Below are 13,963 nucleotides of genomic sequence, written 5' to 3' on the forward strand. Positions count from 1 at the left end.
GGAGGTTCCTCGCCAAATTAAAAATACGATTACCATAGGGGTACCAGGGTGGCTCAGTCGGTTAAGTGCCTGACGGACTCAAGTCATGATCTCATGGTGAATTCAGGTCTGCGTCGGGCTCTGTGCTGATGGCTCAGAGTCTGGAGCCTGCTTCGGATTCTGTGTTTCCCTCTCTCTCTGCTCCTCCTCTGTTCGTGCTCTGCTTCCCTCTCTCAAAAATAAATAAACATAAAAAAAAAAAGACAAGAACTCTAATTCAACAGGAGATATACATGCCTGTGTTTTTGCAGCATTATTCACAATAGCCAGGACCCAGAAGCAGCCCAGTGCCCATCAGTAGGTGAATGGATAAAGATGTGGTATATACGTATCTACAATGGAATATTACTCAGCCGTTACAAGGAATAAAATTGTTGCTGTTCTTAATTGGCTGGGACCAATCAAACTTGCAGCTTGGTTGACGAGCACAGAGAAATCTTGTTAATCACAGCCAATTGTGTTTACCTTCATCACCATGTTTGTTCTGCACAGAGCTGACCCTAAGTCTGGTCACTTAGCATCATCGGATGTAACCTTCTGCACTTGGCTCTGTCATAGCAACTGTAGGAGCAACGGGGTGGTGAGTCGTGGTTCCAGGCACACGGGAGAGGTTGCGAGCCGGACGGGCATCAGCCGCCGCTCCCAGGGCTGGTGAAGCAGCGGGCTTTGTGAAGTGACCCTGAGCTCTCCTGCAGCTGGAGAGCAGAAGCCACTGACCTTTGTGACTTTTCCACAACATTCTCTGCTCGTTCCGGAATTCCCAAGAAAGGCCTGGTTTCAGAGGTCATAACTTGTTGAACCAGCAACCCGAACCCACTGCGTTAGCAACCCCGTCAGGGCTGGTGAAGGTAGACGTTGGAGCAAGATACCCAGTTCTCCAGAATATTCCCTCGCCAAAGGGAACATCCAGCGTGGCTCCAGACGTGCCTGGCCTTACTTCTCATAGCGGGGAAATCATGTGGTCAGATGGCTTGGGCTGGGGTATTCGGTGGCAAAGAAAAGAAACTGCTCAGAGTGTGGTGGAATAAGCAAACAGACTAGCTAGCGGGGGTTTGTACTGGAAGATACAGGGCTTAAGGGTGGGAAGGTCTGCCGGCCTCACGGGATACTGGAGCGGGGAGCCCCAGGAGCCGTGGGGAGCCCAGGCCCTTCGGAGCCCACACGGTTTACAGAACACGTCCCGTTCAGAAACCGATGATCCCTGGCTCCAGACGGCTCAGACCTACAATTAGAGGAATCTGCTTTTCCCATAGACGTGTTTGTGCGTGCACACGTCCACGCATGCAGGCAAGCACAGGGGATTTCTTTTTTTTTTTTTAATGTTTATTTATTTATGAGACAGAGACAGAGCCTGAGTGGGGGAGGGGCAGAGAGAGAGGGAGACACAGAATCCGAAGCAGGGTCCAGGCTCTGAGCTGTCAGCACAGAGCCCGATATGGGGCTCGAACCCATGAACCACAAGACCATGACCTGAGCTGAAGTCGGACGCTTAACCGACCGAGCCACCCAGGCGCCCCAAGCACAAGGGATTTCTAAGGAAGACTTTGCGTGATTGTCTGTTGATCTATTGTCTACTCGATGATCTTACTCTGACGCTTAAACTATTAGCAGGTGACTTTCCCTCCGTGACATGGGAGCGAAAACCTTCACGCTGGTCCGCAAACCTCCTTCCACCCGCGGTAAGGTCGTGCCGGATTCCATGATCCTCACTTCCCTCCTCTGACTTTGGAACAATTTCATTCCATATACGTGCATTTCTACAAAACATATGTTTTAACTTTAGGTTTTCCCTGAACTTAATAAAAAGAGTACCAAGTTGTATATATCATCAGAAACTTCTGGTTTTCAGCAGATATTATATCGTTAAGATTTATTTGGCGATTTCTGATGTTGAGTGTTGTATGTTCGTTCGGGTGACGGCTTTGGGAAGATTACTCACCGATGGTTTCTAACAAGTTAAATTAGAAGTTTTCTCCCGTGTCTACTCTGTTAAATCATTTAAAAAAAAAAAAACCATGAATGGAATTTGAATTTCATTCAAGTTTTCAGTATCTGTTTGCTGGAACAGAAATATCTGGTGGGAAATGACCCAGAAGGTGCCGGGTTAGCAGGACAAAGCCTATCAGGTGCTGAGCAGAAGCAGTGAGACAGAAGACACACACTGTGTGATTCCATTTCATGGAGAGGGGCGTGACCGTGTGGTCTCAGAGACGCTCTCGTTGATTTGCGTGTGGCTACACAGGTGTCTGCAGCGGTTGAAAGTCATCCAACGGAACCCTTAAAATGGGTGCACTTTAGCATATGCAAATCACACTCGAGGAAAGCTGATTGAAGAAATAATGCCTGCTTCCTAGGTTTGTCACAGTGATCGAATGAGACGCGGCGTGCAAGGTGCGGGCCTGGGACCCAGTACGTCCTGCACACGTTTTCATCAGTGAGCTGCTTTCTTGTCCACTCAGCTACACTTGGGAAGCTGGCTGGGAGGGGAGGCGGGTGGAAAAGGCAGGGACTGCCCCGCTGACGGGCCGGGGTCCAACCGGGGAGGCCGTGGGCAGCTGCGAGGAGAAAGCCCTCATCGTGCGACAGCATTGACCCCGCCCACACCCTCCAGGTTCAGATGGTTCAAATCTATCTCCTTATGTGCGCATCTGCAGGTCTCATGCTGATACCCGCCGGGTCGTGGGGTGTCACCGGGAATTTGAGGATGAGGGGGTAGGACCACGGGGTTAGAGCCTTCCAGGGCCCCCACTGCCCTTTCCGTGTCCCCCCAGATGCCCAGGTGCATCTGATAGGCTGTGCAGATGCTTGTGAATGAGTCAGTGACCGAGTGAGCACATCCTTCACCTATTTTGAGTCTTTCTTTTTCTCTCAGTAAAGTGACAAAGTTACCTTCTCTCCTCCAGGGCTGAGCATATATATAGGTTCTAAAACTTTTTATCTGTGGAAAAAGGAGATTTCCACTCTAGGGTATTTCCATTTTTTCCAGCTCTATGGAGTTATGACTGACCAATAAAAATTGTGGGTGATTACGGTACAGGACGTGATGTTCTGATTGACGTTGTGGGGCGAACACCATAATCAAGCCAATGAACATCCATCGCCTCCTGTAGCTACCGTGTACAATCTAGCATTATTAACTATGGTCGTCACACTACACGCGAGGTCCCCAGAACCTTCTACTTGCACAGATAAGTCAGATGATTCGGTGTCTGTCTTTCTGCGTCTGGCTTATCCCCCTGTCCACCCACCTTGTTGCAGATGTGGGATTTCCTTCTTTTTAAGGCTGAAAAAATCTTCCATTATCATTTTAAGTTATATCCTTCGTAGATGTTGGCACTCTGTATCCCCGTCTGACATCACCGTTAATCCTTAGGCCATGCCCACAAACTTCTCAAGGGGGGAAATGTTTCCTTTCTTTTCTTTCTTTCTTTCTTTCTTTCTTTCTTTCTTTCTTTCTTTCTTTCTTTTCTTTAACGTTTATTTATTTTTGAGAGAGAAAGGGAGACAGAGCGTGAGCAGGGGAGGGGCAGAGAGAGAGGGAGAATCAGAATCTGAAGCAGGCTCCAGGTTCTGAGCTGTCAGCACAGAGCCCGACATGGGGCTTGAGCCCACGAACCGTGAGATCGTGACCTGAGCCGGAGGTGGATGCTCAACTGACTGAGCCACCCAGGTGCCCCAGCAAGGTTTGTTTTTAAGGGAAAGACCAGCAACCAGATTACTAGAGGAAACCGGATTCCTGGCTAAGGAACTGATTATTATTCTGCCCTGGCCTCACCAAGGACCAGAGTCCAGAGGGGGCTGATTTGGGCTTATGCTCTCTACAGATCCTGGTCAGCCCAGGAATTCTGTTTCATGAGCCAGCAGGATGATTCCCGTTGAAATGTATTATTCTAAATACCACTGTGGGGAAATAAATGGACATTTCATACTATACATTCAACTAACAAGATGAAGGTGTTTTTCTCATGACTAATCTTTGAACATCCCCCAACAGCACATTCAAATACTATAAAGTACGGATGCTGACATGATGTTTTTATAAATCGACTTCCTTTCTGAAGGCTTACACCGGCATGCCCATGAATACACAGTCAGGAAGCACACACTCAGAGACGCATGAGTCATACGGCAAGTGAGTTAAAACTCACATGCAGATAAATCACTGCAGCGCTTTTTATTTTAAAGCTACATATTACCTTCTAATACTCAGGAAGACGGCAATTCTACAATTCTGCGGCGCCTTCAGCATTTATCGTACTGCGCAAAAAATAGCACGTTCATTTCCGAATCCCGCTCAAAGCACCTAAGGTTGACGTCCTAAAGAATCTGAGTGTGTCACCCAGCCGTCAGCTTTGGAGGATGACCCATGGTTTCTGGGACTTGCCGTCACGAGGGTAGAGAGGCAGACTGTTAGAGTTAACTGACAATGTACGGGCTTCTGCCCCCGCCTCGAAACAAACAAATAAACAAACAAACAAACAAACAAACAAACAACTAAGGCCTTGTCTTTCTTGGAACGCGTCAGGTTTTGTCTGCCTATGATGTGAAGTTGTTTGAATTCCCTCTGTGTGCATCTATGCTTCTGGTGTGACAATATCTGAATTTCCTGTTCATCTCTCTCTCAAGCAGCGACTCCGTTCCTTGATCCACGTTTGGCCGATTACGGTACACACAGTGTTCGGTGTGGATCACAACTACGAGACCCTTCATTGTGGCATTGTTAAACCTGGAACGCAGGGGGAAAAGAAGAACATCAGTCAAGAGTAATATGGTATCACAGGAGGCACACAGCGTAGGATTCCCTCTCCCGACAGCCTGGCCTGATGTGGCTTCTCCTTCTGAAAACACCGTTTCTTTTGTGCGGGCCTTTGTTTGGAGAGGAAGAATGCTAAGCGTTTTATTATAATCAGCCTTGGTTTCTGGAAAATCCAGCTATTCCCCCCTCTTGTTTATCAAGGTAGCGATGGAAACCTACCAGCCACCCTGATTAGATAGCTGCCCAAAAGTGCTGAAGCTCAAGCTGGAACATCTCCCTGTGATCTTCAAAGAGAGGGAAAGTCTAGATGAAACGCCGAAGTATCCTGGTGAGAACACACGGCCGTGTACTTGAGAGAGAAATTAGGTCATGATGAAGAGCCTTCACAGACACCGCGAATTATCTTCCTTCTGTAGCCCATTTGACACTCACTGACGTTAGGGAAGTCTCGACATCTCAAAGGGAGTAACTTCGCTTCGTCTTCTCAGTGCTGATTTCCTTTTTCTAGGCATGACGTGAAGGTTTTTAGGAATGAACGTGAAGCGTTAGAATGTGATTATCAAAGTGTTTTCAGGTTCTTTATCTCAAGGATATGCCCAAGAGCAGCGTGGACCTTTAAGAGGTATTCACATCTCCCTAAGACAGAAGACTATACAGAACTTAATGACGTTTAGCGACTTTCTTGGGGCCAGTTGCTAGTGAAAGTGTGGATTCGGGGCTAGATCAATGGTGTGTACCAATTCTCTCTTCTCGGAGTGGCACATGGTATAAATAGTTTTAAAACATATATTTTACCTGCTGTGCCTTCTTGCAGGAAAAGGCGATTTCCCTTTGACTTTAGCATACTTAAGCAGATTTTTTGAGATCTATGCTTAATATTATTGTGTCGCTGACTTTATAGATCTATCTAGTGGTCCTGGGATCCAGGTCACAATTTTTTTATATTTAAGTGTTCTACACGAGAACAATATCCAATTCTGAACCATTACATAAAAACGGTAATTATTCAGCCAGGGTGAAAATATTTCCGGAAAGAGTCTGGAATACAGCCCTCACGCCTTCCTCCGAGCCTGCTTTCACCAGAGAAATCCAACCTCTCTGAAGGCATTGTGGCTAAAAACTCAGTATTTTTATTTATGACTTCTTTGTTTCGTTGTTTAGGTCCAAGCTGAATATGACAGCAGGCTAGTAGACGTGGAGGTGGGGTCTTCTTTATGGAAAGAGGCTTTAGTTAAGAAAATATAGCAGATTAAGGGCAGATGTATGCTACAAGACCTGTGGAAAAGCTACAAAGTGATTTCAATATACTTATTTTTTGTGTGTCGTTGTGGGTGGTTCCTGTCACCATGGTGGTGCTCGATCCCTGAGCAACAAAAAATAACTCGGGAGAGGAAATCTGACTGTGAGTACGCCTTTATTTAGGGTAGATGTGAAAGGGCTCGCGGCTGGAACGGTGTGCCCACAGCCCCAGGAGCAGAGTGCCCCGGCCATGAGGTCACAGGGGAGCGTCTGCTCTGAAAATAAGGTATCTGTTACTTGGGGGAGGGGGAGGGGGTTGCAGCGGGAGGGGTACAGGATTATAAAAAGCCTTGGAATATAGCCCAAGCAATTTGACTTTCGTGCACATTTAACCTCAGGCTACATCAGGACAATTCAATTTACCTTAAAGTGTTTGAATAATGCAGAATGAACATTGGAGGAAACCTGCAAGCGGAGACAGTCTTCCGGAATGGAATGAAAACACTGCCCATTTTACAGCCCCTCCAAAGAGAAAAATGTACTTAAGTTGGGGTTGGGGGTTACTTAAAAAAAAACAAACTTAAAAGCATAGAACAGAATAATTTAATGATAGGAAAATTATACCAAGTCAACTGTATGTAAAGAAGATTTATGTAAATGGCTTTGTAAATTAACAGGGAGTTTCAGGGAGGGCTGAGGTCCCACACGGCCACCTAACGTCACCCTTGTGTTCAGGACGACATTGGTAATGAGGTTGACCTGCGTACGGATGTGTTACCGTGCTGTGGATAATATGCTGCTGAAGTACAGATATATATGTTGGGGGTTAACGTGACTTTTTATTTATTTACATTTTTAATGTTCATTTATGTATTTTGAGAGAGAAAGAGGGGGGGGGGGAGAGCACGAGCAGGGGAGTGGACAGGGAGGGAGAAAGAGAATTCCAAGCAGGCTTCTCACTGTCAGCGAAGAGCCCAACTCGGACTCAGTCTCACAAACCAGATCACGACCTGAGCTGAAATCAAGAGTCGGACGCTTAACCAACTGAGCCACCCACATGCCCCAACTTGAGTTTTTAAGAAAGCTGTGATTCGCACACAGCAGAGATCACATGTGGCTTGCTCACACTGGAAGTCACACATAGGGAGACAGCTTCTCATGCACGGAGGGGCCATGTGGCACTTGGTTCTTTTGTTTAAGTAGGCTCCGTGTCCAACGCGGGGCTTGAACTCACAACCCTGAGATCAAGAGTCACGTGCATCACCGTCGGAGCCCGCCAGGCACCCGTTGCACTTGCTTCTCATTCTCCACTGCTGCCTCCTCTCCATTCCTCGCTGGTGGAGTAGAGCTTCAGCTGGGACACCCATATGGGCCATTGACCAGCAGGACTGGCTTGAGCTCTCGCTCTAGTTAGGAATGAACGGGCAGTGAGGAGCGTCCCATCATCCCCACTGGGCTGCTTTGTCAACGTCAGTGGCTTCCCGCTTTCCAAGGTGACGTGGTCCGACTTCAGCTCAGGTCATGATCTCGAAGGCTGTGAGTTCTAGCCCCGCGTCGGGCTCTGCGCTGACAGCCCAGAGCCTGGAGCCTGCTTCTGATTCTGAGTCTCCCCCGCTCACACTCTGCCTCTCTCTCTCTCTCTTTCTCTCTCTCTCAAAAATAAATACACATTAAAAAAATTAATTAAGAAAATTATTTCCGAGGTTTGACCCCACTGTTGGCTGGAAGAGTGTGCCCTAAGCCCGGGCCTGGCCAGCTTTGGCCCCAGATGACTCTTCCCTGGAGACTCAGTGTCACAAAAGCTCTGAAAAACCCGACAAAACCCCATAAGCCCCATGACCACAGCTCTTGTCCTAACAGGATCCTGACAGATAAAGAATGCTTGAAAGCCGCTGCTGATATTTTGATGACAATGATGAGGAAGAGGAGGAGGGGGTCTGTGAGCAGCCACATGTAACCATAGGACGTTGACGAAGGTTTAAAAAATGCCTGTGGCCTGAGCTGGCCGCAGGGAGAGTAATTCTGGGACTCTGTCCCGGGAAGCACTGTGTTTTCCTTCAGAGCACAGGGACGCCTGATGCTTTCTCTCCTGTCTACCCTCCCCAGCTCAACACACACACTAAAGCTCCATCTGTGGCCTCGATGGGCGACGCGTCCGTGAATGGGAGAGGAGCGATGTCCCAGGGGAGGTGGCCAAAGGTGAGGCTGGAAGGTGGGTGGGGAGCGGGCTCACTGGAGACGCACCGGTCGGCGGGGCCCAGGGGTGCACCGTGAGGCAAGGTGGGCAGGGGCTCCTGTTGCCCCTTTGTGGACAAGGAAACAGAGCCGGTCACGTCCCGGGGGCCACACAGCCTTCGCTGGTTGGGAGAGAGCTCAGCCCCGGGTGTGGATGACCCTAGTCACGCTCTAGGGTCGCAGCCCCAGAGAAGTCACCTTATTAACACACCTTTCCTCTTCGTTACTCAAGACAGAGCTTCTTATAAAACCTGGGCATGTCTCCGTGGTCAGGAGCCCTGTGATCTGGGCGAGGAAGCTCCGAGCTGGCGTTTATCTGATGCCTGATCCCTGCTCCTCATTCCTGGCCAGGCTTGTCTGCCTTCTGTTCCAACATGCCAGCGACAGGGGCCTCGTTCGGAGTAACTGGGGTTGACGTCGGCTGGGGAGCCCTCCCGAGCAAGGGCAGTGCTGGCTGCAATGTTGGGTAAAGAGAGAGAAGAAAGGTGAGGTCATATCCTCGCCACCCCCACCCCAATCTGTGTGTGCCCCTGTGTGCATGTGTGTGCATAGATCTATGTGTTCGTACGTGTTTACACGTAAGCATGTGCGTATGTGTGTGACTGTGGATGTGTCTGTGTGCATGAGTGCACGTGTGTGTCTGAGTGTGGGGTGTATATATGTCTCCACGTGTCTATGTGGGCATGTGTGGGTGCACACGTATGTTCTGTGAGTATGTATTTGTGAATGTGCGTGTATGTGCACTTGTGTGGTGGGGGAAGAGGTAGAATCCGGAAACAAGGCTCTGTGATCTGCTAACTGAGCGTTGGCGTGCTCCCAAGCAAGCACATGCACCGCCCTGCTGGACACACACGCTCTCCGAGCTCAGAATGGCTCTGCCCTGCGTTTTCGCAGACACACATGAAGCACAGCTATTCAGGAAGTACGGGCGTAGATCCTCCCTTGAAAAATTTATTTTAGTGTTTTTATTTATTTTTGAGACAGAGAGAGACAGAGCATGAGCGGGGAAAGGACAGAGAGAGAGGGAGACACAGAATCCGAAGCAGGCTCCCGGCTCCGAGCTGTCGGCACAGAACCCGACGCGGGGCTCGAACCCACGGACCGCGAGATCATGACGTGAGCCGAAGCTGGACGCCCAACCAACTGAGCCACCCAGGCGCCCCTTTTTCTTTAAATTTTTTTTTTAGATCTTCCCTTGAAATACAGATGGACTAGTGAATGAATTCCTGAGCACTCACAGACATCTGTTTTGAAATCGCTTCTAAAACAACGAGTAGGCAAAGCTGTAAATGACATTGTGCATCCTATAGCAACACATTAAAGGAACAGATGTGCCTTAAGGGTTTCTGTGGGCAAGACGTTCCCAGGTCCCTATGTCCATGTTCTCTTAACTACTGCTGAGTCTCTGGCCTTTGACTGATGTACGTGTGCTGTTTATGGACTAGTGACCCTCTCCCTTGTACATCACAATCAGAATTGAAAGGGAGATGAGAGAGACTGAAAGACTCCAGTGTTACCTTCTGAGTCCTTTGAGAAACACAGTCAAACCTGAATGTGGTCATCAAGAAACAAAATGATATCACTAAGAAAAAATTGCTTTAGCAAAGCCTGGCATCAAAGGTGTTTCAGTTTCTGTTTATAAAATCTAAGATGAACATATATTGGTTTTAAAAGGGGTTCTGCCTCCTTTCGCTGGAAGCCTAAAGGGGGGAAACACTAGAAAGGATGTTGCCGTGGCTTCACCGTGAGGTGGAAACAGACGTTCCGATCGCCACAGCTCTCATACCCCGGCACGGAGAAAGCCTGATCCTACTGCGTTTGCCTAAGCACACAGACAAAACAACAGTCTCTCCTCAAAAAACAAAGCAGAAACAAAAATGAGGCAGCCTCCCCTGTGGCCCTTTGCCTGAGTAGGCGATGCCCACATGGAAGTTTCTAGAAGGTCTGCTCTGTTGGGCTCACTAGTGTCTGCTGCCTGCTCCCAGCACTTGCCTGCAGTGCCTCTGCGTCCCCTCCTGTGTCTCCTTTGGACTTCAGCTCCGCGGACGATGGGAACTTTGAAGAAAGTACTGGATGCCGTGTTCCCCAAGAAGAGGTGCTCCCTGTTCTGTGGCTCAGGCTCTCCTCTACCAGCGTTTGGGGATGGGGTCCTTCTCTGCCCCCATCACCCCTGACGAGAGCCTCATCTCTCAGCTCTGGCCCCCCGTGTCTAAAACAGGGCCTGACTCAATGGACACCCTCAAAGGGTGAGTTAAAGTCAAGTAAATAATCCATTGCTCAACGTTGGTCAAGTTAATCAAGGCCAGGGGCTTGGCTGTGAGGCCATGTTACATGTCCCAGCGCTCCTCAGACCTGGCTTGCAAGGACGGCTCAATCCTACAAAGAGTGTCCCCCTTGGGGCATCTCAGTCAGTGGGGGAGAAACAAGTTAGAAATTCCATGCTGTGTTCCTTTCTTGGACGTTCACAATGGTGTTGGCATATTTTACGGGGGCTAAGAATTCCTACTGCTGCAAAAGTCTGCTAAACATTGTGTTAGTCCGTGTTTCCCAGATTTGGTTGACCCAAAGGACAGTATAAAAAAACAACACTAACATCTCTTACCGTCCCCTGGAATCAGCTCTCACGAAAATGATCGGGAGTGATGACGTGATGCCATCTACGAAGGTATGGGGTTGAGCCCTGCTTTGAGTCCTGGGTCTGCAGCACCTTACATACTGTCTGACCTTCCAGGTACCAAGCCATTTCTCCAAGTGTCTCCTTTCAGTAAAACGTGGAGAAAATCCAAAGTTAGAAACAAAACAGGGAAAATGCCTGGAGCACATTAATACAATGAGTGCCAGCGTGAACTGGGGCAGCAGAAAATGCTAAAACTGATGTGATCAAAGAGGCAAAGAATTAAAACAAAACAAAACAAGTATATTAAGACATTCAGCCTGGTGGCCCACACCAGCACCTTTAAATCCCCATGGTTTCGATTAGGATTCTAATATCGGCTATCTTGAAAGGTACGACTTTGCCAATCATTTACTTTTCTGTTATTGATCCCAATACGCATGCACACCAATTAACAGAGGGTTCCAGAGAACAGGTCCCAACACACTCAAAAAGTACACCGCACAGTCATTTGAAATTCCAGACTTTGGATGGCGCAGAGAAGGTTCCAGCGATTCCAGAATTCCAGAATTCAAAAAAGGAGGCTGATGACAGTTGTGAGCCAGACATAAAGACGGCAGAGTGTCCTGGTCAGATCATCAAATTTCCCGTTAGGGAGATTAGATTTTAATCTGTTTTCAAAGTGACAGAGTGTTTGAACTTGTACAATAGAAATAACTCCCTCCTGACAAAAGGAAAGCTCCCTACGTAAAATGCAAACAAAATTTATAAGCCATTATTTCTCTTTAAAATCCTATCCGTAGAGATTTTATTTGCATCCTAAATAAAGATGTGAAGACTGGCTATTTATGTCTCCTGAACTCTGGTTGATTGTGATGCTACAGGAGGTAGGAGAGGAGGGAAGGAAACATTTGGGGAAAAAATGTACAGCGTGGTTCGTTCCATTGATTTGGAAAGATCGACTCTATGTTGCAAATGTGATCCTTCTGTCTGAGATCAGCTTTCTTTCAGAAGTTAAATCAATTTTACTTATGTGGTATTTATGCTGACATGGGTTGACCACAACGTGGAAAACCGAGGCTTGGAACAGGCATCATCAAGCTTGGATGGTAGAAGGAAGGGAGTTTCCTATTTTCTAATAAAACAACCTCTGCATGAACATTTTCTGAAGAGCGTTAAGCATTGCATTAATGAAATACCTTCGACGTGTTGTTCTTACGGAGAGAAATTACGTTGGCTACAAAAGAGCCATTTCTTTGGATGTGTGGAGTAACGGGGCATCCGTAAGTCTACCATTAACGTGCCTGGGATCTGCACACGTCCGTCTTAGAGTGTGCAATGGACCCCCTCTCGCGGGTGGCCTAATGATCCTGCCGAGAACTTATATAACTGCACAACGAATTCTAGACCTGAAAAATCACGTGCCTCTTTTCGTTTTACCTACAATGTCACCTGAATCAAACACAGAGACATTGGCGTTGGACATTGGGGTTGGACATTGGGGTCTTGGATTTCTTGTGTGTGTTTGAACAGCCACTCCATGCCGTCGAAACCAAACAGCTGAGTTCTGTTGGGCAGAGTATGGAGTACACTCTCAGCAGGTGTGCAAGGTGGTAGGAATGTGGGAGGGAGTTTTTAATTGGAATAAAATGACCTTACCGCCAATTCCCTCAAAAACTCAAAGAAGGAAGGAGCTTTATTTATGAAGTTTGGTGAGCATGTTGACATGTTTGTTAACTTTCATATAAGCTAATCATTTCTGAGAAATCACTTTGGGAAGTTGTTAATGCGTCATACCTCCCATTTCATGAATGAAGACCGAGACTCAGGTTTTAAAAGAGTCTTAAGGTTTGGAGCACCTGGGTGGCTCAGTCGGTTAAGCCTCCGACATCAGCTCAGGTCACGATCTCGCGGTCTGTGAGTTTGAGCTTCGCGTCGGACTCTGTGCTGACAGCTCAGATCCTGGAACCTGCTTCAGATTCTGTGTCTCCCTCTCTATCTACCACTCCTCCACTCACACTCTGTCTCTCTCTGTCTCTGAAAAATGAATAAACGGTAAATAAAATTTTTTTAAGTGTCCTAAGGTTAGACAAAATCTTCACGATGAAGACAAAACCCAAGTATCATGCCTTCTTGATTACTGCTTTCCTTTGATCAAATATTAATATCCCATGGAATGAAAGAGACGGAGATTATTATACCAGTTGCCAGGTAGATCAGAACACGGCTTATGGACATGTCATGGATTGCTGACCATCACTGAAATATAAAATTCTTCCTGCCAGGGTGCCTGGAGGGCTCAGTTGGTTGAGTGTCTGACTTTTGATTTCAGCTTAGGTCATGATCTCACAGTCCTGGGATCGAGCCCCACAATGGGCTCCATGCTGACAGCATGGAGCCTGCTTGGGATTCTCTCTTTCTCTCAAAATAAATAAACTAAAAAAAACAAAACAAAAAAAAAAACAACCAACTCTTCCTGTGGTTTTCCCTCCCTAGACACTGGCAAATATTCTAGAGCCTGAGGTCTAGTTTATGAATTCTTTTTCTTAAGGCTATTTATCAAAGTATGAAGCATCATTTGAAATCAATAGGAAAAAAGATTTGTCTGAGTATCATGGCCGACTTGTCCTTAGCAAGAGAGGAGACATGTCCCTGATGGGAGAGGCAAATCTTCACAGAGGCAGAAAATAAAGGTTTGTAGACAAGAGGGACAGAGATGAGTGGCGTACCACCTCTGGTAGGTATTCCAGCACCTTCCCTACAAGGGAGAGCTAGACAATCACGCTTGGTGGGTGGAAGGGAAACCCTTCTTCTGTGCCTGTCAGGGCAGATGTGATTTCTTCCGTGGGCTGAGCAGTCTGTCAGGGTTAGGGGGACCATGGCGCGGTGCGGGTGGGTTCCCTCAAACGTCTCCACCATGGTTCAGACCCAACAACCAGCTGGGAGGCCCCGTGTTTGTCCCGAATGACACTCAGCAGTCCCTAGTTCAAAGAAGATGGGATCAGACTTTCCTGAGCACCTGTTACGTGCCCAGTGTCACTGCTAGGGCATCAGCCCAGTGTCTGACTGAGAGTAACACT

This window comes from Panthera tigris, chromosome B4 (assembly GCF_018350195.1).
Source record: "Panthera tigris isolate Pti1 chromosome B4, P.tigris_Pti1_mat1.1, whole genome shotgun sequence".
NCBI classification, from domain to species: domain Eukaryota; kingdom Metazoa; phylum Chordata; class Mammalia; order Carnivora; family Felidae; genus Panthera; species Panthera tigris.